Source organism: Leopardus geoffroyi, chromosome C2 (genome assembly GCF_018350155.1).
Source record: "Leopardus geoffroyi isolate Oge1 chromosome C2, O.geoffroyi_Oge1_pat1.0, whole genome shotgun sequence".
Classification (NCBI taxonomy): Eukaryota; Metazoa; Chordata; class Mammalia; order Carnivora; family Felidae; genus Leopardus; species Leopardus geoffroyi.
Genome location: NC_059333.1, coordinates 4,793,530 through 4,820,192, shown reverse-complemented (window position 1 = coordinate 4,820,192; position 26,663 = coordinate 4,793,530). Strand labels below are relative to the sequence as shown.

The 26,663-nt window shown below is 47.3% G+C and overlaps 1 pseudogene; it reads left to right on the top strand.

Annotated features, from left to right (window-relative positions):
* Positions 1–19,975: 19,975 nt before the first annotated feature.
* LOC123576288 lies at positions 19,976–20,081 on the top strand (annotated as a pseudogene).
* The last annotated feature ends 6,582 nt before the right edge of the window (positions 20,082–26,663 follow it).

Below are 26,663 nucleotides of genomic sequence, written 5' to 3'. Positions count from 1 at the left end.
AGAAATAAAAACAATAAGAAGAAGAATATGATGAGCAATTATATGCCAATAAAATGGGCAATCTGGAAGAAATGTATAAATTCCTAGAAACATATACACTACCAAAACTGAAACAGGAAGAAATAGAAAATTTGAACAGACCCATAACCAATAAGGAGATCAAATTAGTAATCAAAAATCTGCCAAAAAACAGGAGTCCAGGTGGCTTTCCAGGGAAATTCTACCAAACATTTAAGGAAGAGGTCACACCTATTCGCTTGAAGCTGTTCCAAAAAATAGAAATGGAAGGAAAACTTCCAAACTCTTTCTATGAAGCCAGCATTACCTTGATTCCAAAACCAGACATAGACTCCACTAAAAAGGAGAACTATAGACCAATTTCCCTGATGAACGTGGAGGCAAAAATCCTTAACAAGATATTAGCCAACCGGATCCAATGTACATTAAAAAAATTATTCACCACGACCAAGTGGGATTTATACCTGGGATGCAGGGTTGGTTCAATATTCGCAAAACAATTAACGTGATTCATCACATCAATAAAAGAAAGGATGAGAACCATATGATCCTCTCAATAGATGCAGAGAAAGCATTTGACAAAATACAGCATCCTTTCTTGATAAAAACCCTCAAGAAAGTAGGGATAGAAGGAGCATACCTCGAGATCATAAAAGCCATATGTGAACTACCCAACACAAATATCATCCTCAATGGGGAAAAACTGAGAGCTTTCCCCCTAAGGTCAGGAACAAGACAGGGATGTCCACTCTCACCACTGTTATTCAACATAGTATTGGAAGTCTTAGCCTCTGCAATCAGACAACAGAAAGAAATAAAAGGCATCCAAATCAGCCTGGAGGAGAGCAAATTTGCAGATGACATGATACTCTATATGGGAAACCCTAGATTCCACCAAAAAACTTCTAGAATTGATTCACGAATTCAGCAAAGTTGCAGAATATAAAATCAATACACAGAAATCGGTTGCATTCCTATACACCCACAATGAAGTGACAGAAAAAGAAATCAAGGAATCGATCCCATTCACAGTTGCACAAAAAAACATAAAATACCTAGGAATAAATTGAACCAAAGAGGTGAAAAGTCTATACACTGAAAACAATAGAAAGCTTATGAAAGAAATTGAAGAAGACACACACAAAAAATGGAAAAATATTCCATGCTCCTGGATAGGAAGGACAAACATTGTTAAAATGTCGATACTACCCAAAGCAATCTATATATTCAATGCAATCCCTATCAAAATAACACCAGCATTCTTCACAGAACCATAAAAGTGATCTTGAAAAAGAAAACCAAAGCAGGAGGCATCACAATCCCAGACTTCAAGCTACACTACAAAGCTGTAATCATCAACATAGTATGGTACTGGCACAAGAACAGACACTCAGATCAATGGAACTGAATAGCGAACCCAGAAATGGACCTACAAGTGTATGGCCAACTAATCTTTGACAAAGCAGGAAAGAATATCCAATGGAATAAAGACAGTCTCTTCAGCAAGTGGTGCTGGGAAAACTGGACAGCGACATGCAGAAGAATGAACCTGGACCGCTTTCTTACACCAGACACAAAAATAAACTCAAAATAGATGAAAGACCTCAATGTAAGACAAGAAGCCATCAAAATCCTCGAGGAGAAAGCAGGCAAAAACCTCTTTGATCTTGGCCGCAGCAACTTCTTACTCAACACGTCTCCGGAGGCAAGGGAAACAAAAGCAAAAGTGAACTACTGGGACCTCATCAAGATAAAAACTCCTGCACGGCAAAGGAAACAATCAGCAAAACTAAAAGGCAACCGACAGAATGGGAGAAGATATGTGCAAATGACATATCAGATAAAGGGTTAGTATCCAAAATCTATAAAAAACATATCAAACTCAACACCCAAAAAACAAGTAATCCAGTGAAGAAATGGGCAAAAGACATGAATAGACACTTCTCCAAAGAAGACATCCAGATGGCCAACCGACACATGAAAAAATGCTCAACATCACTCATCATCAGGGAAATACAAATCAAAACCACAGTGAGATACCACCTTACACCTGTCAGAATGGCTAACATTGACAACTCAGGCAACAACAGATGTTGGCAAGGATGCGGAGAAAGAGGATCTCTTTTGCACTGCTGGTGGGAATGCAAGCTGGTGCAGCCACTCTGGAAAACAGTATGGAGGTTTCTCAAAAAACTAAAAATAGAACTACCCTACGACCCAGCAATCGCACTACTAGGCATTTATCCACGGGATACAGGTGTGCTGTTTTGAAGGGACACATGCACCCCTATGTTTATAGTAACTCTATCAACAATAGCCAAAGTATGGAAAGAGCCCAAATGTCCCTCGATGGATGAATGGACAAAGAAAATGTGGTATATATATATATATATATATATATATATATATATATACACACACACACACAGTGGAGTCAAAAAGAAGGAAATCTTGCCATTTACAACTACATGGATGGAACTGGAGGGTATTACGCTAAGTGAAATTAGTCAGTCAGAGAAAGACAAAAATCATATGACTTCACTCATATGAGGACTTTAAGAGACAAAACAGATGAACATAAGGCAAGGGAAACAAAAATAATATAAAAACAGGGAGGGGGACAAAACAGAAGAGACTCATAAACATGGAGAACAAACTGAGGGTTACTGGAGGGGTGGTGAGAGGGGGGATGGGCTAAATGGGGAAGGGGCACTAAGGATCTACTCCTGAAATCATTATTGCACTATATGCTAACTAATTTGGATGTAAATTTAAAAAAACAAAAATAAAACAAGTTACAAAAAAAGAACTAAATCTTGGCATAGTGCTGGAGAGCTGATAGACCCCTGAAATGGATCAGCGAAGGTGTATTGCTGGCCTCATTAGTTTGTGGTGGGTCTTCTCAATAGGTATGAAGAAAAAGCATTTTCCAGATCAATAGCTGTATACCCAATACCAGGGGATGTGTTCATTTGTCATGCAACGACACCACATCTGGTACAGCACCTGCAATTGGAGTCTCCACTTGGTTGAGTTTATGGTCCACTGCCATTTCCAGGACCTACCTGTCTTCTGCTCGGACCACATAGGCCAGCTGAATGGGGATGTCATGGGAATCATCACCCCTGTATACTCCATGTCCTTAGTGTTTGCACTAACCTCCCTTCCTCCCCAGGTCAGGGAGCCAGTATGGGGATCCTGCCAGCTGCTGAACATATCTGTTCCAATTATGCATTCCAGAACTGGAAGGAAAACAACAACAACACAGGATGTGTTCAGGCACCCACTGAACCCACTGTGAGATGAATCCATGCTGAAACTCCACTGATGGCCTGACCTCCACGAGCCCCTACTCTAGCGGACCACAGTGACGTTTTGGGTCTCCTGGAATCAGTGTCAGTTCAGAGCTGGTGTCCAGTAGTCCCTGAAGTATCTGATTATTTCCTCTTCACTGATGCACAGTTACCAAGGTTAATGGCTATAGATCTCTTTGGGGAAGACGAGAAGAAAGATGAATGATACACATTTTCAGATCTGCCAATTGCTTAAGTTTGGGAATTGATTGAGGGGCTGTCTCTGGTTTTATGATTCAGGTTAGGCTTTTCTTCACTTAACCTAGAACTTTTCTGCTAATGTAGATGAAGTAAGATTGAGTAGGTTTTGTATTTCAGTTTTGAAAGCCCCACGATCAATGGCACAGGCCCGTGAGAGTGAAGCTATTCTGATTGCTACGTTAACCCTGCTGTCCTCTATGGTCTACGCCCACCTTGCCTTTGGCAGCCGAGAGCCACCTCTTGGCCCCTGCCACTCTGGGACCCAATTACTCCCACTGCATTTAGGTTCCCCAGACCTGTGACTGCGATTCTCACTGTGAGGTCTGGGCTGCCCAGAAGAGCAATCACGGAGATCTTCAAGGTTGCTTGGCCCCCTTCATGAATTTACTTCTCACAGTTGTGACAAAAAGCGTGTCCCCCAGGGTGGGCGAGTAGGTCTTAAGTGACAAATCCACCCCCAACACTCCAATCTCCCTAAGCCTTTAGATCCCTTCCTCTACATCAAACCAAGGTAGGTCAAGCATTTCTGACTTGCTCACTGTGAGCCCCTGTTTGGTCCAGGTTTCAGCCAACCAACCAAAGAAACGGTTCAGTTTGAATGGCAGAGTCCATTGTAACTCCGTAAGCTGCAACATTAAATGCAGCATCTCCAGCACCTGGGTGGCTCAAATGGAGAAACATCCAACTCTTGATCTTGGCTCAGGTCGTGATCTCACGGTTCATGGGATTGAGCCTTGTGTCAGGCTCGGTGCTGACGGCTCAGAGCCTGGAGCCTGCTTCGGATTCTGTGTCTCCCTCTCTGTCTCAGCCCCTCCCCCACTCATGACTCTCTCTCTCTCTCTCTCTCTCTCTCTCTCTCTCTCTCAGTCTATGTCTCTCAAAATAAATAAATAAACTTTTTTTTTTCAACGTTTATTTATTTTTGGGACAGAGAGAGACAGAGCATGAACGGGGGAGGGGCAGAGAGAGAGGGAGACACAGAATCGGAAACAGGCTCCAGGCTCTGAGCCATCAGCCCAGAGCCTGACGCGGGGCTCGAACTCACAGACCGCGAGATCGTGACCTGGCTGAAGTCGGACACTTAACCGACTGCGCCACCCAGGCGCCCCTAAACTTTTTTTTTTTAAGTTCACATGGGGTGGACTTTTGATGATTAATCTTATGGGTCAACTTGACTGGACCACGGGGTACCTAGATATTTCCTCAGACGCTATTCTGGGTGCAGGAGGGTGTTTCCAGATGAGACTTGCATTTCACTTGGTGGACTGAGTAGAGCCAAGAGCCCTCCCCAGTGTGCATGGGCCTCGTCCAGTCAGCTGAAGGCCTAAATCGAAGGAGAGGCTGAGAAAGAAGGTACTACTTCCGTTGGACTACCTTAGAGCTGGGACATCGGGGGTTTTCCTGACTTCAGTCTCAGACTACAACACTGGCTCTTCCTGGGTCTCCAGCCTTCCTGCTTTTGGACTGGAACCACACCATGGCCCTCCCGGGTCATTAGCTTACCACCTGCAGATCTCGGGACCTTTCAGTCTCTATAATCACGTGAGCCAATTCAAATAATTGATTTTTTTTTTTTTTATAATCCTATTGGTTCTAGTTCTCTGGAGAATCCTGACTAATGCGGGTACCTTTGAGAAGTGAAGAGTAAGGGAGAGAGTCTTGTTATTCAGTTTGTATACCTGGGAGCTAGACTCAGGGCTCAGTACTGCCAGAATGCTCCATCCCTGTGCTGGTTTTCCATATCTGTTGGTCTCCCCTGGGCTCCGTCTGCAATGTCTCTCCCTATGGCAGAGAGTTGTTGCCACAATCCCAAAACAACATTCTTCTAGCCCATGAACCAAAAGGAAGAGAAAGCTATTCAACCTTAGTCTGCCCTCTACCTTTGGTCTAGAAAATTACCAGGACTCTAATTGCATCAGGCTCAGTGAAGAGCTCACCCCCTTGCGATAATCCATGCATCCAGGAAATGGCAGTGGGTGACCCACTCTGCTTGGTCAATGTGGCCACCCTGCCTAACAGCCCAGCAGGTACCTGTAATATGATACAATAATTCGATTAATCATAAGGGAGCATGTTTCAGGGGCACCTGGGTGGCTCAGTCGGTTGGGCGTCCGACTTCAGCTCAGGTCATGGTCTCACAGTTCGTGGGTTCGAGCCCCACATCGGGCTCTGTGCTGACAGCCCAGAGCTTGGAGCCTGCTTTGGATTCTGTGTCTCCCTCTCTCTCTGCCCCTCCCCCGCTCATGCTCTGTCTCTCTCTCTCTCTCTCTCCCCTTCAAAAATAAAAACATTTTTAAAAAATTAAAAAAGAAATAAAGGAGCATGTTTCTCTCAAAGCAGGAATGCTGGACAGACATTAATCACACACATGGTTGGATTTAGCCTCCTCACTGAACTCCCACCTCTCTGCCCACCTCACCCAGCTCTGCACATCTGCAGCATCACATAGGAAATCCAATTCTTGTTTCAAATGCCAGTCCAGTGCCCCAACCCAGTAAGCTATGAGTCCCCAGTGCTCCCAGGAAAGAGGGTAAAAATTCCAACAAGAATAACAGAATTCAAGCAGTCCACTTGGGTGCTTCCAACCAAGGGAAGAAAGACCCTTGAATTACCCCCAAATCCAAAGATGAGTAAAGCTCCGACCCTGAGAAGTAGAGTTGTATATTCTCTTTTACCAGAAGAACAGCACCATCATCTCTGGCCTGACGGTTCCTTAATGCTTTGGGCACAGTTTTCTCCTATGATTAGAAATCTTCCTGTTCTTTTCCGTGGGAGTCATTTCCACGACATGACTCATCACAAGTAACCCCAGTTGTGTGTCTACACCATGTTTTTCTTTCCTTTTTTTTTTTTAAGTTTATTTATTTTTGAGAGAGAGAGAGAGAGAGAGAGAGAGAGAGAGAGAGGCAGAGTATGAATAGGGGAGGGTCAGAGAGGGAGGGAGACACAGAATCCGAAGCAGGCTCCAGGCTCTGAGCTGTCAGCACAGAGCCCGACATGGGGCTCGAACTCACAAACGGTGAGATCAGACCTGAGCCAAAGTCAGACACCTAACCGACTGAGCCACCCAGGCGCCCCTACACCATGTTTTTCTATCTGCAGGTCTGTGCTGAGTTCCTACAACATCTCTCTACAGAACTTCTTTCCTTGAATGGGCACAGTGGAGGCCACTCCAAAACAACTTTCTGTGAGATGCCCTGTCCTTTGTCCACTCCTACACCCCAATGTCAGGACAAACAGATAAGAAAACATATTTAATGAATGCCGCTTCTCAGGCATGGGAGAGAGAAAGATGCTCCATATTGCGGAAGTCAAGATGTCACATAATATGTATGCACGTGCCAGAACGTACCCTGCTGGAGGCTGCACCCCACCCTCCAGCTTCCACCAGCATGCAGAGCTCTGCTGGAGAAATGCCTACAAAGCCTCCATCCTGGGGTAGAGACACTCAAGCAGCAGAAGGCTTGAGAAGAGCCACAATGGAGAAAGCACAGGGTGCCCTGGGGGCCCGTATGAGGGTGGCCCAGCTCACATGAGGCTGGTGGGAAGGGCACGGGTGACCAAGAAAGACACCTTCCGGAGCTGGCAGACCCCTGAGATGGGTCGGCTAAGGCATATTGCTGGCCTTGCTAGTCTCTCCCACAACATCTACGTCAGCTGAATTCTAGATCTGATCAAATGTCCAAGGTAGGAAAGGTGTTCCTAGGAGACAGCCAGTACGATCTGTGGGAAGCAGGCAGAAATGAGGGTGCAGGCAGACCAGGGAGGCTGGAGCTCAGAGCATGGCCCCACTTTCCTTGGGAGCCACCAGTTGGACTTAGCCAGGGCTTCCATGAGTTGCCGGTGAGCCCCTGGCAATTTCAGAGAGAAGTCTGGTTTCGTAGGTGCTCCTACTCATCACCCGGGCTGTGGCCTCTGCTGCCAATCTCAGCCCTCCTGAGGGAGGCTCCTGCACCCAGCTCTGCAACTGGAACCCAGCTTCGGAGCCCTTCCACTGGCCCCCCTGGAACAGATGAGGACCGTGCGTGACTCTCTGGGGACCCACGTGTAGCATCTGTGGACATGCCCACTTCCAGACACCGTGTGTGATAGGGAAAGGTGCTGAAACTCCTCTTTGAATTGATCAAGAGTGCCTGATGGGTGCCCTGTCTTTCTCTTCTTCTGTTGATGTTCAATTGTTTTTGCTTCCACGTATAACTTCCAGACGTTCAGTATGACCAAAAAAACCCCAAAAGACAAAACCTCACGTGTCTGCCTTTTTATGTAGTGATTCTCTTGTCACCAGCTAGACCAGTCACTCCTTATTTTTACTTCTTTGGGATGCTGAGTCCCTTATGATCAGAGCCAGTGGGTGCTATCAACCAGCCAACACTTCGCTGCAGATATGGAACATACGTCCAGCATAAGCTCTCTGGAACAATCATAAACTCTGATCTTCCCGCTCTTTGAAAACCAGCCAGGTAAATGTACAGGTGATAATTGACATGTGGGCCTATCTGAAGCCGGAAAACCAAAGACAAGGAAAGCCCCTTCGTGTCTGGCTTTGCTGCTGCAAACCGGGTGAGGGCGGAAACCAGCCTTGCTTTGTTTTTACCCAGGAATGCAAGGGGCCATTGCAACTCCCCACTGTCTCTCCATGTCTTTCTGCCGAGGAGCTGAGGAGCTGGGTTGCTTCCGGCACAGAAGGAGGGGACACTTGAGAGCCACTGTGATACGAGCTGGAAGGGGATCTGGCTCAGGGATGCAAGCCAGCCCCTCCCCACAGGGCTGGGAGCACCGCCAGCATCAAATTCCACAGTCTTGCCAACCTTGAGAGTAGAAACTGGGGCCATGGAGCAAGCCTGGCCCGCTGCAAGAGAAGAGGGGGATCCTTATCAGGGCGCGACACGGCCAAGAGAAAACAGTGCTGCTTCAAGTACTCATTATGGCTACTACCCCACTGCTGCAAACCCACCTCATTTTATAAGATTAGGTCTCACTCTCTTATGCAAGAGCACTGTTTTTTATAGTAAGTGTCTTCAAATGCTACTTAAAAAGCATCAGGAATGCATTAGCACTCTATATATGGATCCAATAAATGTGATGTGTAATAGATCATCTACGTCACACAATGAATATCGCACACAGTCACCAAGTTTAACCAACCTCCAGATCACGTGGTGATATGATCACACTACTGGTCCTAACAGGTCTGCAGGTATAGAAAAAACGCACTAATTCGCAGATTCATAGACTCCCTAAGAGCAGAAATCATGGAGCCAAATTTGTCATTCAAAGGTCAACATAAAAGATGATACTTTTTAGGAAATAAGTAGAAATGGGGTTATAGGGCATCTCTCTCTTGTTTTCCCAGAAGAAAGGATTTTTTAAATAAAATATTTTTCCAGAAGCATCGACGTAGCTTTTGGCTATCAAACCAGGCTTCTTGGTGGGACTGATGAATACATAGTTACTGAAATCCTCTGTGTATGATCAGTCCAGGTGACTTCAGTGACACATCAATCAAAAGTTAGCTGATAATGGAAGCACCCTGGCCAGCAGAGACTTGCAACACAATTTGTAAAGTTCTCTTTCTTCCCCTGTGTACACACATCCTCTCTTTCTCTCCTTGTGCACGCTGTAATTATAAATGTGACAGTCTGGGCAGAGAGTAACTTCGATGAAATAAAATGGAATAGTGTATTACTGGACTTAGGAATACTTCTTTAAAAAAGCAAACTAAGAGGTACAGAAGGGCATAAACATAAAGGAGACGGTGCAGAGGGAGCGGAGGCACCCCACCCTCCCTGTAGATGCTTCCCTGTCAACAGCTAACGTGGCCCAGGTACCAACTCCCTCTGTTTGACCACATCATCCTTCATATCCATCAGTCTCCTGGAATCGTATTCAGTCCCAGCTCACTAAAAAAGGTAGGGTTTGGGTATAGGCTTTGGGTCAGATCGTGAAGACACATCTGAAATATTTTGTGGCTAAGTGAGTGAATGTGAGGTGTGGACACACACGCCCCTGGCTGCAGACAAGAAGGTTACCATGTTGAGAGAACCTGTAGAAAGAGCATTCACATTTGCCCCATTGTTCTCAAATAGTAGACTCATGTCATGGACATAAACACCTTTAGTTGAAGGTTGAAAGTAACAATTTTTAGAACACGATGGCTGAAAAAACTTTATCTGGGAATTGAAGAAGGGAGAGAGGACATCCAGTTTGGGGCAGTGATTCTCAATTGTGAGGAGAAACCCTACCATGAAGGCACGCCAGAATCATCCGGAAACAACCAGATAGCTGGCTAAACTATTCAGCAAAGCCGTGTCTCTCTCCTTCTAAACACAGAGGAGGGCTGTGTTTCCCAGGTTCTGCTTTCAATGGTGCTGTGCCACATAGCTCAGGTGCATTAGAGGTAAAATATATCAGACCCCTCAAATGGAGCATCAAGGAAGACATCATGGCGGAGAAAGGGAGCATTTGGGCTGAATCCTGAAAGATGGGTAGAATTTGGTAGGGGAAACAGGAATCATGAAAACTCTTGGCAGAAGGAACAGTGTGGATAGAATCATGAAAATGAAGGGGTTGGGGGAAAAGTAAACAATGCAGCTTTTTTGGAGTAGTGGTTCTCAAACTCTGCTCCTGTGGAACACTGCAGACCTTTGAGCTGGACTGAATGGAATGCGTTAAGTTCAAATATGATAGCGTTTCTTATAATCTAAAGAAAAAAAAACTGAACTAGTAAATATTTTTTCAAGACTTTACTCCCATTTATTTTCCTTCCTTTGCTTCCTTCACATTAATGGACAATACTGAGCAGACACTCTGCCTCGTGCTGGATTCTATGAATACTTGGTGGCATACAGATTTCATCTTTGCCTTTATGCTGGTTAGAATCTAATGGGAAGCACAGACATTGAATAAATGCTTCTAATCACGGTCACACTCAAGCAGGAGAAGAGTAGTTTGACAGAGAGACCTATAAACGGTGTATCACTTCCCCGGGGTTCTGTAACCATACAGCAAACTGTCTCTCAGCTCTGGATGCTGGAAGTCAAGGTGTGGGCAGGGCTGGCTCCTTCCGAGGCTGTGAGGGAGAATCTGCTCCATGCTCTTGTCCAGCTTCTGGTATTTTCTGGCGTCTTTGGTGTCCCCTGGCTTATAGAACCATCACCCCAATTTCTGCCTGCATTTCATGTGGCAGTCTCTCCTATGTGTGCATCTGTGTCCACACGTCCCCTTTCTATAAGGATCCTGGTCTTTAAAAAAAAAAACTCTCACAGTAGTCTGTGAGGTTCTTTTTTTAATGTTTATTTTTGAGAGACAGAGGTTATGCAGGGGGAGGGCAGAGAGAGAGAGAGGGACAGAGGATCCCAAGCGGGCTCTGTGCTGACAGCAGCGAGGCTGACTGAGGCTCGACCTCACGAACTGGGAGATCATGAGCTGAGCTGAAGTTGGACGCTCAATTAACTGAGCTACCCAGGTGCCCCAAAGATCCCAGTCTTATTGGTGGAGTAAGGACTCCTCCTACTCCAACATGAGCTCATCTTAACTAATTCAATGACCCTCTTTCTAAATAATGGCACCTACTGAGGTAGAGGGGTGACAACTTCAATATGTGACTTCTGAGGGGGACATAATTGAACTTATGACATGTGGGGAACCCATAGTCTGAGGGTGTTTGGGAAGACAGTTCTCAGGAAATGAGGTAAGAGAGAGGAGGCAAAAGCATTCTAAGCAGAGAAAATGGCACACGCAAGGGTCCTGGAGCAGTGTGTCAAACATGAGTGTGGTTCAACTGAAGAGGCCACACTGAGAGGGAAAGCAATTGTTACAGAAGAAATTGTGAATCATCCTGGCAAGAGTTTTCCAGAGCCAGAATAAGGGAAGGTGTCACGGCCATCGGACAGACAGACACGTTAGGCCTTGGCAATTTCTTCCTGGACACAGGAGAGACACAGAGTCATCAGTGAGGTCACAAGAGAATGGAACAGCAGAGGTGCCGCGAAAACTCACGGAGAAGATGTGCATGCACCTGCCGCCGGAGATGCTGGAAGAAAAGAGACTACTGTCCGACAGCTTCTCAGATAAACAGACTGTAAAAACTGCATCTGAAAGATGAAGGGGACATCCCAAGCCAGACCAGTACTCCAGGAACGTTCCCAAACTGTGACACGTTGAGGCAAAACTGATGTCCCAAGGACAAAAGTGCAGTGTGAGCATTTGTGAAAACTCCGATTGGTTCTCATATGGCCGTGGTGGTCAAGAAGAAAATCCAGGAAGGATAGGCTGGTGCTGACATATAGAGAGCACGCACTGAATGTCCGGGGAGCAGAGGGAACAGATGTGTGCTGCATGAGTAAGATGACAGAGCAAAAAATACAATTAATCAATACCAGCTTTCCCGCTGGGTTGAGCTCCAAGGAGAATCCATATTGCAACGGATAAGGACACAAGTGGACACACCTGGTTTGGAGCTCGATTCTGCTACTTTCTCTGACCTAAGGCAAGCCATTTTCTCATCTCTATGCCCCGGGAAATTAATGGAATCCATGCTGTAGAATTTGTGGGGAGGATTTCATGAGATCATGTGCTTTGGCAGAAACTGTACACGAGAGGAACCCACTAAAGTTGGTTGTGGCTGTGGCCAAACCGAAATGGCGAATAAACATGCCCAGGGAGAGAAAGCCCAGAGTAGGTTAGGGTTCAGTAAGAGAATTTGAACTCCTGAAACGGGCTACCTCGCCAAGCTGATTGAGTGTCCACCAGGGATCCTGAAATTGGGGTGAAGTCACAGAGCATCTGTATCAGTCAGCTTCAGTGTCCGTAACAAGTACCACAGACCTGAGAGCTGAACCAACAGACATTGTTCTCTTACAGTCGGGAGGCTGGACGTCCAAGGTCAGGGTGTGGGCAGGACTTGTTCCTCCTGACACCTCTCTCCTGGGTGTGGAGACACCATCCTCTCCCCGTGTCCTTACCGGGTCGTCTCTCTGTGTGTGTCTGTGTGCCGAACTCCTCTTCTTATAAGGACACCCGTCACATTGGGGTAGGGCCACCCTACTGACCCCTTTTACCTCTCTAAAGACCTCATCTCCAAATACAGTCACATTCTGAGGTGCTGGGAGTCAGAACTCCAACATATGAATTTGGGGGACACAATTCAGCCCATAAAGACCAGGGGCTACTTAAGTGATCCCAGTGAGTCCCATGATGTCAGGAGACCGACCATGGCCGATGGAAGCTACGGACCAGTGCGGTTAGCTCCGATTGCCATGCCAGTTATGGGAGGACGGTCACACTGGCTTTGAGAGAACTTAGGAAAGAGCCTCGATCCCCTGGAGTCAACATGAGTTCACAGGAACCACGCCAAAGCTGTTTTGTTACCATCTTTTTCACTTAAATCCTCAAGTGAGTAATTGTTTGTTGACCTCCCACCATGTGCCAAGCCTTGTGTTCTAGCACAGCCCCTGCTTCAAGGAGCTCCCATTACATTCCCAGCAGGGAACCAGGCAGCTAAGCCAATAAGGTAATTTACAAAGTGAGCCGTCCAGCAAAAGAAGGAAATGCACCTCACAGAGAAGAAGTAATTTGAGCTGAGGGACTGGGAGGGGGTGGCTGGTCAAAGGAAGTCCGGATTTGAACAGAGAACTATTTCCCAGCAGAAGAGAGAGCCCGGAGCTCCCCAGGCAGAGGTGGGGGGTAGGCTTCAGGAAAGGGCCCCTCAAGCGGGGAGACAGCTCAGATGGGGGATGACACAGGTTCAGAAAACCATAACCTGCTTGCTTTTCTCCCTCAGATGTAAAGTAAAAGTGGGCGACGTGGAAGAACAGCAGGGCAAAGAGGAAGCCCGAGGTCATATAAAAAGGACCTTGGCTGCACTGACGAGCTGGAACCTTCTCTACTAGTAAGGGGAAATGAAGGAGCTGTCTAGAAATGGAGAGACAGGGGCGCCCAGGTGGCTCAGTCGGTTGAGCATCGGACTTCGGCTCAGGTCATAATCTCACAGTTCATGAGTTCCAGTCCCTCGTCGGGCTCTGTGCTGACAGCTCAGAGCCTGGAGTCTGTTTCAAATTCTGTGTGTGTGTCTCTCTCTGCCCCTCCCTTGTTCATGCTCTGTCTCTCTCTGTCTCAAAAATAAATAAATGTTAAAAAAAATAAAAAAAAATTATCAACCCAATGTTTATAGCAGCACAATCAACAATAGCCATAGTATGGAAAGAGCTCAAATGTCCTTCGATGGATGAATGGATAAAGAAGATGTGGTATATAGATACAGTGGAGTATTACTCGGCAATCAAAAAGAAGGAAATCTTGCCATTTGTGACTACGTGGATGGAACTAGAGGGTATTAGGCTAAGCGAAATTAGTCAGTCAGAGAACGACAAGTATCCTATGACTTCACTCATATGAGGACTTCAAGATACAAAACAGATGAACATAAGGGAAGGGATACAAAAATAATATCAAAACAGGGAAGGGGACAACACATAAGAAACTCTTAGATATGGAGAACAAACAGAGGGTTACTGGAAGGGTTGTGGGAGGGGGAGTGGGGTAAATGGGGAAGGGGCATTAAGGAAGCTACTCCTGAAATCATTGTTGCACTATATGATACCTTGGATATAAATTAACAGAAATAATAATTATCAAAATCACACTATCGTCCTTTCTCGAAAGCCATGATTAAAGCATTCTTGCTTATATTCTGGGAGGCCTTCAGTTCTTTGACCAGAGCATCTATTCTAGACAGAGGGAAAGCCTAGAGAAGTCAAATATTCCAGGAGCTTGAGATAACACTCCAGCCACTTCCTTTTGAATGATTGTTGCTTCCTGAGGTTGAAACTGAAGGCTGGATACAGAGGGTTGTTTACTCCAAAACTCCATTGGCTTGGCTATATCCCATTCATTTGTATCATCGCACACTACGGAGACTTCTCGCTTTACACGGAATGAAATCTGGAGTCTTTCACCTGGCATCTGCCATGCTCCACAATCCTGCACCACACAGCTGAGTTTTTTACCTTGCCTGTCCTATCACAGCCTGGCCTGTTTGTAGATAACAGTGAAAAGTACATTCTCCCCATCCCCATGCCCCTATAAGTCTCAACCCATTACAGAATCAGCTCCAAGTCTAAAACCTCATCTAACTCTTGTCAAATGGAAAGTCCCAAATTTCATCATCTAAGTCCAGTAGGGGTGACGCTCCAGGTGCAATTCATCCTGGGGAAGAATGCTCCTCTATCTGTAGATCTATGAAAGTAGAAAACAAGTTATCTTAGATAGATGTCTATCTCCCATAGACAACAATGGGACAAGCAAGGAGAGCAGCCATAGACATTCAGTTCAAAGGGGAGGAAATGGAGAGAACAGAAACCGTCACGGGTCCCAGTCAGCTTTGCAATCCACTCAGTCAAGTCCCATCGTGTACAAAGCCTTAAGCCTTCGTGAGTCCACCCACCGAGACATCCTTCCTTTTTCATGAAAAGTAGCATGAGTAGTCTTAGCAGGCTGTCTTAGGCTTTTGCAGAACCAGCGACCTCTACTTTCAGACTGTCTCTCCTTTTTAGTCCAAACTGGCCGGGTTTTTACTCCTATAAAGTTCTCAAGAACTACGTGGGTCTCCCATTTATGTGATGGGGATTTATCCCATTAAACAAAAGGCTCATCCACGGGTCTTTCCTGAATAATCCCACCTCCAGTTCCGCGTCTATTGAGATGGCTGGGAGGCAATACTCTGAAGCCTTCTAGACGTCCTCTGGTTTACCTAAAGAGTCTAGGAGTCACAGTCTTAATCTCTTCTAGGAAACGTTCATACGACTGAGAACTCGGATTTTTTTTATTTTTGAAGACATTAGGAAAAGATTGTGCAGCCATGCGCTCAGCATTTTCTCAAGAGCTTGTTTTCCTGACAGTAAATCCCTTACGCTTAGCATCTTTTGCATCGTGGGTGGGATGAGAATCTTCAAAACCACTGAGGCCTGGTTCCTTTTTAGACATTTCTTCTCTCAGGTTGTCTCGTTCGTCTTGAATTTTGCGATACGCGACAGGAAGAAGTCAGGCTGCACCTTCAACACCTTGCTTGTCGATCTCCCCAGCTAAATCTGCAAGTTCGTTCTTTACAAGTTCTTTTTTTTTTTATGTTTATTTATTTGTTTGAGAGAGAGAGAGGCGGCGGGGGGGGGGGGACAGGGAAGGGGCAGAGAGAGAGGGACGCGGGACTCAAACTCGTGAAACCGTGAGATCATGACCTGAGCCGAAATCAAGAATCAGACGCTTAACCAACCGAACCACCTGGGCGCCCCATTCTGTACAAGTTCTGCTTCTCACCCAACTGTGGGACACGACTCTACCAAGCTTTCTGCTACTATGCGGCCAGGTTCTCCTCCCATCCAGCTTCCAGCAACGGGCTTCTCTTTTCTTTCTGAGTCCTCGCGAGTAGCATCTCTAGCATCCATATTTCTTTTTTTTTTTTTTTTAATTTTTTTTTCAACATTTATTTATTTTTTGGGACAGAGAGAGACAGAGCATGAACAGGGGAGGGGCAGAGAGAGAGGGAGACACAGAATCAGAAACAGGCTCCAGGCTCTGAGCCATCAGCCCAGAGCCCGACGTGGGGCTCGAACTCACGGACCGCGAGATCGTGACCTGGCTGAAGTCGGACGCCCAACCGACTGCGCCACCCAGGCGCCCCTAGCATCCATATTTCTAACAACAGTCTGTTCGTGGCAATTTACATTTCTTCTGTCCCACGTGTCTCACCCCCTTGTGGGCCCTCACTGGCACTCTTAAACATACGTGTCATACTCCCCCAAATTCTTCAAGCCTCTGCCCACTGCCCATTCCAAAGCCATTTACAGTTCTAAAAAATTGTAATAATAATACAAGTCTGTATGGGTTTCCTATCAGTGCTATAACCCATTAATTCAAATGGAGGGACTTAAAACAACACAAGTATTTAGTTTACAGTTCTGGAGGCCAGAAGTCCAAAATGGGTCCACTGAACTAAAATCAAGGTGTCTGCAGAGCTGAATTCCTTCTGGAAGCTCTGAGGAAGAATCTGCTTTGTTGTCTCTTCCAGCTTGTAGAGGACCTCGACATTGCTTGGTTCGTGACCCGGTTCCTTCACCTTCAAAGACAGGGAGCACACGACTCTGGTCTTGAAAATCGTTACCACATCTCCGACTCCAACTCCAACTCCCTCTTCTGGTTTTAAATATTCTTGTGATTACATTGGGCCCACTTCAGTAATCCAGGATTTTTTTTTATTAAAAAAAATTTTTTTAGCGTTTATTTATTTTTGAGAGAGAGAGAGAGAGAGAGAGACAGTGCGAGCAGGGGAGGAGTGGAGAGAGGGGGAGACACAGAATCTGAAGCAGGCTCCAGGCTCCGAGCTGTCAGCACAGAGCCCGATGTGGGGCTCGAAGTCACAAACCGTGAGATCATGACCTGAGCGGAAGTCGGATGCTGAACCAACTGAGCCACCCAGGCACCCCATCAACCCCAAAGGTTTTAAAGGAAAATAAATTGCAAGTGATTCAGCAGAGTTAACATTAGCAAGTCAAAAACTAATACTCAACTTTGAAAACACTGATAGATTCATAACCATTACCAAAGTTTTACATTTGTCAAGTAAGCTCTAATCTTTCTCTTATTTATCCCCAGGAAATAAAGCACAACCTTCACAAGTAACAAGATCCACACCAGAACAACTTGTGGAGCATATGGCAGGCTTTGGGCTAAGCTCTTTGCATACATAGTCCAGTTAGAGAAGGCCCAGATGTCTCTGAATGATGATATCAGGCACAAAACAAGAGATTCCCTAAGGGAAAGAAACTGATGCTCTGGGTGCCCCGTGTCTTAGATGTTATCTTATTTACTCCTCTGCACAGCACTGTGAAATAACACCCTGTTGGGAGTGAATATATAGATCTGGTGGAGGAAAGCGACTTCAAGTTCCCACAGCCCGACGGGGACAAAGGTGGGTTACACACTTGAATACCGCGGACTTCCCAGGGCACTGACGGTGCCCTACAGCCTGATGTTTTCTGAGAAGTGTGCGAGATGGAGTTCGGGGCAGGGCCCCGGGGAGGGAGCTGTCACTGCGTGGGGTACCTGGAGACAGATTCTCAGGAGGAGGGAAGAGAATCTGGAAAGTGCGGAGTGAAGGAAGGACGCTCGTGATGAACAATGACACAGAGGGGGAGACCTTGAGGAGTGTCCGGGGGAACAGGGAGGGGCCTGTCTGGCCGGACCACAGACCCGGGGAGAAAGTAATGGAGGAACTCAACGATGGCTTCCAATCCCGAAGACCCGAATGGAAGGCCACGTCCAGTCGGCCAGGAAAACCCACTACAGATACCTGAGCAGGGCGCAGATCTAACCAGAGCCGGACTTCATAAAGATTCGTGTGAGCAGGGGTGCAGGGTGCGGGAGAGGAAGAAACGGGGGCCCACGAGCAGGCGGCTGCCCCAGTCCACGTGCGGGGTAATGAGGGTCTGAGGTCCAAGGACGGGAATGGGAACGGAAACCAGAGGCCAGATGCCACAGCTGACGTGAGAGGCCGCAGAATCAGGCTTGACAGGATGCGACAGCTGAGGGAACGTGGAAACTGTGAAGAGGGAGAAGTTAAGTGTGTCTGACTCCGGGGTTTCCAGGCCGGGAAAGCACGGGGCAGCTCGGTCTCAGGCTGCAGGAATGGAGGTACCAGGCAGGAAAGTGGAAATGAGGCGCAGGACCCGGGGGAAAGGCAGAACCACGGACACCCATTAAGTGTCCTCCAATGGCAAGCGCAGGTTCAAAGAGCGGACAGGAGACCCTGGCAAGGGAAAGGAGGGGGACCCGGGCTGATCTTCATAGAGGCTGCCTTTGGAGGACGGGAGAGCCAGCGGAGCCAGGGAAGGACACAGGAGAGAGAGCCGCGGGGGCAGGAGAGGGTAGGAAAGCGGGATCCTGGATGCAGGAGACCTTCCCGGGGATGCAGCTGTCAGAAGTGCTCAGCGCTGCGGGGAGGTCGAGGAAGACGCATGTGGTCAAGGGATGCGTGTCAGTCACATGCTGAGTCCTGAGCAGGGTGCAAACCACGCTCCTGCTTCAGGCCAAGGACTCTTTGCATTGACCCCATGATGTGCAGATCCTTCCAGGTGGGAAAACCCAGGCTCAGGACCCTCAGCCGCTCCCACGGCAGGTGCACAGTGGACAGGTACGTGGGCCCGGGCTGGTCCGACCATGCCATGCTGCTTCTCTCAGTCCTTGCTTGACTTGTCCTTGCCTTTCTCAGCCCCGCAGAGCCCTGTCGTCCTGAAGAAGACGATCGCTCGCCACGGTACTACAGGTGTGGCACACGGCAGCTGACAGAGGTGTCCTTCCCGTCCAGCACACGGTGCCTGGAACATGTGTGTGTGTTGAATGCATGTTTAGTTCTCCCCTTTAGCCTTCCGGCTATAACAAGGCAGGGAACACACGGGGAAGAGTGGCCTATTCCCAGTGCCCCATGCAGAGGAAAAGCAGGTGCCGCCCCCACGACCACCAAGGCTGCAGTCTGTGCCCTCCTACAGCATCCGGCACCAGGAACGCTGAGATGGGCGGACAGTTTACAAGGAAGGGAAGGAGAAGAAAGAGCTGAGCCCGTGGCTGTCCCTAACTTCCACAGTGACCCTGACGTCTGAGCCCGTGGGATCAATCTCCCTGCGGATGTTCTCTGTCTCCACACCTGCCAAATCCCAACACAAGAGGAAGCTTAGATCTACTCGTCTCCCCCAGATCTCCTGCTCCTCCTTCCTTTTCCAAGTTCACCCTTCCTTCATTCCCCATCCTTTTCCCTCCTGTCAAAAAAAAAAAAAAAAAAAAAAAAAAAGCTGTCCACAAAGGAAAGCTCACGGTTTTCCAAGTAGCAGAAATCTTACAAGAGCAGGATTTCTGATCTCAATGTCACAATATTCTAAATTAAGACTCCCCCCAAAGTCTAGTCATTGGAAATCTTAAAGGCGGTTTGCTAAAGAGCTCCTGCATTAAAGGAGACATTGTCATGCCAACGCCAGCTATGAACACCTATAGGATACCACAAATTAGTAATTCAAGGAACAATTACGCTTCATTGGAAAACAATAGAGATTAAAAATAAATGAGCTAAGCATTTAACACAAGAAGTCAAAACAACCAAACGTTAGGAAGCCTAAAGGAAAGGATTAATGAAGATAAGAGGAAAAAATAAATAGAAGCCCCCCCCCCCAAAAGTTAGCAGGTTAATAAATAAAATCAAGAGGTAATTCCCTGCAAAGACCAGCCAAATAGACTCTGGCAAGTCTGATTTACACACATAACATTCCAGATGATAAAGGAGGCACAGTCTCTGGCAGGATGGATGACTGTGGTATCGTCGCCCGCACCCTGTACAAAAACCCAGAGAAACGCTGGACTGATTGTATCCAAAAGCTGAGTGTGCAGTGGCTGGGAACAGCAGCCTCCTCGGTAGTGTATGCAGCCTGTTGATTGTCTGGGTGGCCCTCAGGGACCTTGGAGACAGCCCTCTCCGGTGGACACTGAGGTTTGGCCTCATGCTATCTCCCATCTGGGCTCCAGACAGGCATGCGGGGTGCTGTTAGAAAGCCCCAGGGCACAGTGGGCAGGGTCCACCTTGGCCAAGTCATCACGTCCACCGTACCAAGCTGCAGACACATAATAACTCATGCTTGGGCTTCATATAGCTGTGGGACCCAAGTTTATGCCACCTTCGCAGTATGGAAACACACAGGGCAGGCATGGTGGGGCCACGAGGAGGGAGAGTCGGCTACATAAATGTTAACTTTAATTATTTAAAATTAAATATAAAATTAAAAAACCCGCTTCACCAGTAGCCGCCATCGCGTGGCAAGTGCTCAGGAGGCACAGGTAGCTGACGACTTACCTATCAAACAGTGTAGCTATGATGAGGAAAAGGCAGGCTGACACCACCCCCCCACCCCCCCACCCCCCTCACCCCCCCACCCCTCCCCCGTGGGACATGTGTGTGACATTCCTCAGGCACTCCCAGCTGCCCAAGAACAAAGGAAAGGGAAAAACTAAGGGTCACTGATAGAGATTACAGTCTCCATCAGTTTACAAGGAAAAAAAAAAGTCAGTCTCCAGAAACCTACAGACTCCGTTTCCTGGAGCCCTAACATCACCCTCCCCTCCATGGTGATGTGGGGAACCAAGGCAAGAAGGAAATGTAAATAAAATTAAATTTCTTTAGAACCTGAAGCCCACTGACAAATAGTTGAGGCCAAGGGAGTATTACATTTCTCCAGGAACTGCCCGCTGTCTTAATGTTAATGCTTTCCGAGAGGGAAAAATAACTTTAGCTCCACAATAGCTAGGCCTCCAGTATCTGCCGAGCCCTCTTTAGCATATAAAGGTCCTTTTGGGAACTTCCCCTTACCAGGGCCTCCCACCCCGCCCCCAACTCCATAGCTATCACCAGTCATTCCTCACAACCCCGGTGCGGCTCTTTCTGCCCACGAGTCCTGTCCCCGAGCTTTAATAAATTCACCTTTTGCACCAAAGACGTCTTCAAAAATTCTTTCTTCGCCGTCAACTCTGGACCCCCACCATTATTCAAAAACTGCATCAGCTAGAGAACATTTCTAGGGCTGCGGAAATTTTTGTCAGACAGCTGTGGTCTGGAGGTCTTAATCAATGCCATAAGAAAGGGTGGGAGTAGAGAAGAAAACATATAAATATAAAATAAAAGAAAGGATAGTTGTTCCCATATAATATCTGCCTAGGAAATCTAAATAAGTCAGTTTTAAAACCAAGAGGAACCAATAGCAAGGTTCAGTAAGGGGGCAGGACCCCAAGTAAATATACAAAAATAAGTATATCTGGGAATGAAACTGGTGCAGCCACCCTGGAAAACAGTGTGGAGGTTCCTCAAAAAGTTAAAAATAGAACTACCCTACCACCCAGCAATTGCATTACTAGGCATTTATCCACAGGATACAGGGGTGCTGTTTCGAAGGGGCACATGCACCCCCATGTTTATAGCAGCACCATCAACAATAGCCAAAGTATGGAAAGAGCCCAAATATCCATCGATGGATGAATGGATAAAGAAGATGTGGTATGGGGCGCCTGGGTGGCGCAGCCGGTTAAGCGTCCGACTTCAGCCAGGTCACGATCTCGCGGTCCGTGAGTTCGAGCCCCGCGTCGGGCTCTGGGCTGATGGCTCAGAGCCTGGAGCCTGTTTCCGATTCTCTGTCTCCCTCTCTCTCTGCCCCTCCCCCGTTCATGCTCTGTCTCTCTCTGTCCCAAAAATAAATAAACATTGAAAAAAAAATTAAAAAAAAAAAAAAAAAGATGTGGTATATGTATACAATGGAGTATTACTCGGCAATCAAAAAGAATGAAACCTTGCCATTTGCAACTATGTTGATGAACAGGAGGGTATTATGCTAAGTGAAATTAGTCAGAGAAAGACAAAAATCATATGACTTCACTCATACGAAGTGGAACAGATGAACATAAGGGAAGGGAAGCAAAAATAATATAAAAACAGGGAGGGTGACAAAACAGAAGAGACTCTTAAATATGGAGAACAAACAGGGTTGCTGGAGGGGTTGTGGGAGGGGGGCATGAGCCAAAGGGGTAAGGGACACTAAGGAATCTACTCCTGAAATCATTGTTGCACCACATGCTAACTAACTTGGATGTAAATTAAACAATAAATAAGTTTTTAAAACATATAACTAGGGGCACCTGGGTGGCTCAGTCAGTTGAGTGTCCGACTTTGGCTCAGGTCATGGTCTCACGGTTCATGGGGTAGAGTTCCGCATCAGTCTCACTGCGGTCAGCTCGGGGGCTGCTTTGGATCATCTGTCCCTTTCTCTCTCTGCCCCTCCCCCACTCACTTGCACACGCGTGCTCTCTCTCTCTCTCTCAAAAATAAATAAGCATTAAAATAAAAATAATGTCTATACAATGAATCACTGAGTGCAAGATATGACAAAATGAAGAGACCACACACAACAGCAACCAAACGAATAAAAAAAAAACCCGAGAATAAACTGAATGACAGTACACAAGACATAGGAAGAAACTACAAATCTCTCCTGAGGGGCATAAAGGAAGTTGGGAATAATTAGTGAGATGTATATTCCTCAACGAGAAGACTTTGTGACCACAGAACTAAGACGAGTTGTCCTTCAGTGAGAAGTTGGCGTCTACTCGTGGCACTTTCTATGAACGAGCCCGTTCAGAATAGCCCCGCTATCCTACGAGCTAAGTCCGGGAACAGCCCCCAACCTACGAATGAGAAAGTCACGGCAGGCAGAGGCAGGGAGATTTGAGGGTCGCATGGTAAGTGACAAAGCAGGGCTTTCAATTGAGGTTTGCAACTCACATCGGTAGCGTGGCAAAGAACGGATGATGCGCTCAATGTGGGACTCATTGGCTAATCATGTAGGTAAAATGAATTAAATCTCTACCTCATCTCATAGGCGGATGCTGTACATGGACCGAAGAGCTACGTATTTTCACGAATCACGAATGCACTGGAAGAAATATGAAAATACTTTTTTTTTCTACAGACTTAGAGCGTAGGGGATCTTTGGCAGCCAGGCACAAGCCAGAAGTCCTAAAGGAGGGTGACAACGGTGAGTATTTAAAAAGGCAAAACCCCCCAAAATCAATAAATAAATGAAATAAAAAGGCAAAATCCTACCCGGCAAAGGACCCATGACCAAAGTGAAAAGGACAGTGCAGGCACGGCAGGCGGGTCACCCATGTGCGTTTGGGGGTCGAGGGTTTGCGGTGGGATGCAGACGGCGCGGTCGGGGAGAAGCTGGAGGAGTAGAGGTGTCAGCCACCAGCCACTCTGAGCACGTCCAGCTCCCCAGTCGGGCTGGGAAGGGCGGCTCGTGCCAGGCTGTGCCGTCCCCCAGTCGGTGGGGACGAGCCGAACCAGGAGCAGAGGAGAGCAAAGAGCGCTTGGGGCCTGCGACCATCACCGCTTCTGTGCGCCTCTTGCCTACAGAAACAGCCCCGAAAGAGAGCAAGACTGGGGCTGCCCTTCTTCTCCCACGTCTCATGTAAACTCCTTTAGTGAATTCTACCCGGTGTCCTGCAAGGATAGAATCGGAGATACAGACTTCCAACTTAACCGAGGTGACAAATGGCGGGCTGGAAAAAAAAAAAAAATGGTTTGCACATCACAGCCTTTTTGCCAAAAAGCAAACCAACGCGTGATGAAAGCAATCCTGGAGATGAATTTTTTTTTTTTTTTTTGCCCATGAGATTGACATAAAATTTAAAGATTGAAAACTACTGCTGTTTGCGACGCTCTAAGGAAATTATCTTTCTCACGTATTACTCGTGAAAGTATAAACAGATGCAAACATTATAGAGGGGAAAAAATGCGTCAGTTCCAAAATTTTAAACACGTACACGTTCTGCCGGAGCAACGCCGTTTGTATCCTAAGGAAGTAGCAGCCCAAGGGAGCCCAGATAAGGTGCAAAGGTCACTCGTGGCAGCTTTGATTGAGGCAGTGAATACGAGTACTGATGATGGGAATAATCTGCGTTTGTACCAGGAACAGAAATACAATTATTTTCAAAATGATGTGCATGCGGTAATGTTGGAAGAATACAATATCTTACTGATGAACGAAAATTGTCACGACGGATGAGTGAGTGCGTAGGTAAGTGGTGAGGAGGAGGATGAGTGAGGGAGAGAGAAGGAGGTGTAAAAGTTCATGGCCGTGGGGAATGAAGGCCCATGAGGGAGTTGAGAAATCAGAGACTAAATGGAAGTGGTTTAGGATGTGGTGGAAAACTCACATTTTACTTAAATGTGAATTAGTTGGTTTTTTTTTTTTTTCTTAACGTTTATTTACTTTTGAGACAGAGAGAGACAGAGCATGAACGGGGGAGGGGCAGAGAGAGAGGGAGACACAGAATCCGAAACAGGCTCCAGGCTCTGAGCCGTCAGCCCAGAGCCCGACGCGGGGCTCGAACTCACAGACCGCGAGATCATGACCTGAGCCGAAGTCAGACGCTCAACCGACTGAGCCACCCAGGCGCCCCAAATGTGAATTAGTTTGAATTCATTAGAACAGCTGTTTGGGTTTGTTAGAACAGTCATGTATTGAATTTATATATCTACATTTTTGTTATGTATCTAACTTAAAAAGTAATTAATTTTTTGTTCCGTCAGAGTAAAGGAATAAAGGAAAATAAAAGCAAAGAGGTGGGGGAGAGGGGAGAAGCTGTCTCTAAAGCTCTGATACAAATGGGTGGCTTTCACGTAATGACCTACCTCCAAGGCAAATTTTTTGCAACATACTTTGGCCGTAAAAAACACGACGCCACATTTATGTGCGTAAAACAACTACCACTTTGAGTACGAAAAACAACCACCGGGGGCGCCTGGGTGGCTCAATCGGTTGAGCGTCCGACTTCGGCTCAGGTCACGGTCTGGCGGTGCGTGGGCTCGAACCCCGCGTCGGGCTCTGTGCTGACAGCTCGGAGCCTGGAGCCCGCTTCGGATTCTGTGTCTCCATCTCTCTCTCCCCCTCCCGCACTCACGCTCTGTCTCTCTCTATCTCAAAAATAAACATTAAAAAAAAAAAAAAGAAAAGGAAAAACAACTACAGGGACGTAGAATTTCAGCATCCAGGTGAACACCTGTTACCAAAAGTGTGTCGGCTTCTTCCAGGGTATAGCGTTGCTTTCCCAGAGTTACGAGAGCTGAGTGTTCCCAAACGCAACAGAGGCCACAAGTCCAAATCCTGACGCTTGGGTTTTGTGGACAAGATGTGCCCACGTGTCTCCTGCTGTTTCACTGCTGGACTTGGAGGCGTGGTGCCTCCTCCCACTCAACATTTCAGTCGGTACTTCTCTCTTGCGACTGATCACAGAGACCTTTAAATCGTCACTCTGCTCTTCCGTGGTTTATTAGCCTCACTCTGACTCCCGAGGAAAGAGTCACAACGTAGACGGTTCCGTCGTTGTAGGAAAATAACAGTTGCGCCGAAGCTGGATTTTCTCGCTCTTTCGATGATGACGGTGGTGATGAGGAGGATGGTAATGATGAGGAAGGTCGTCGTGGTGACGGTGAGGATGGAGATGACCCTGATGATGGCGAGGCGGCTGATGATGATAGCGAGCATCTGCCATGTGCTAATCCTCAGCCAGTCGGTGCTCCAAGAGCCCTACGTATATGAGTTCGTTAAGCCTCACAGCTGCCCCGTGGGGTCAAAATTATTACCTTCCCAGTTTGCAGATAAAGAAGCCGCTGCCCACTGCTTGACCACAGTGGGAAGGGGCCGAGGGTCTCAGAGCCTCCGCAGCCTGATTCCGGGGTCTGCCACCTGCCTCCTTACTCGTGGGAAAATCTATCTGCTTATGGCCAATTAACTCAACAGCCTGGGTACAAGCTGGGCTTCATCCCGTCTCACGCTTCCTTTTGTTACCCTAACCACAAGCTAAGATACCCTGCATATCAAAGAGGCGTGTGGCCCAGTGCCCCACACGATCAAGTACCGGTCCTAGGCACCGCCTGGGATTCCATGCACCCGTGGACTCTATCCCCAATGCTGAGCTGGTCTGCAGTTCCTAGGAGAGAACTAAGCACCCAACACAAGTCAGCACGGGGCACGATGTGTCCTTCCATGCCCTGTACTCTAGACAGCGCCCTTCTGAGATGAATAAGAATTGTCCCACCTGAGAGATGAGGAAACTGAGCATGACACAACGTAAGAAATCCGTCCAAGATCAGAGAACCAAACAGCAAGGTGGGGCACTGTTAAACAATGACCTAAAAACGCTTACCCGCGTCCTTAAATTCCCTAAAAGTGATCCTGAGTAGCTCCCGCGGGCCACAGCACCATCTGAAGGTGACAAGGTCAGCCCTTCCCTGGGGCCATGACCATGTCTTCTCTGATGACCCAGCCCCTTCCCAGCACTCATGCTGCAGGGCCCCAAGCCTGTGCGATGGCTGGCACGTGCGCTGAGGTGAGGCAAGGTGACGTTTCCCAGGAGGGACAGGAAACCGCATCCAGCTATGACGTGAACCGTTTCTTCAGGCGACTGAACCACTGCAGGCGCTCACCCTGACCCTGGAACGGCGGCCCC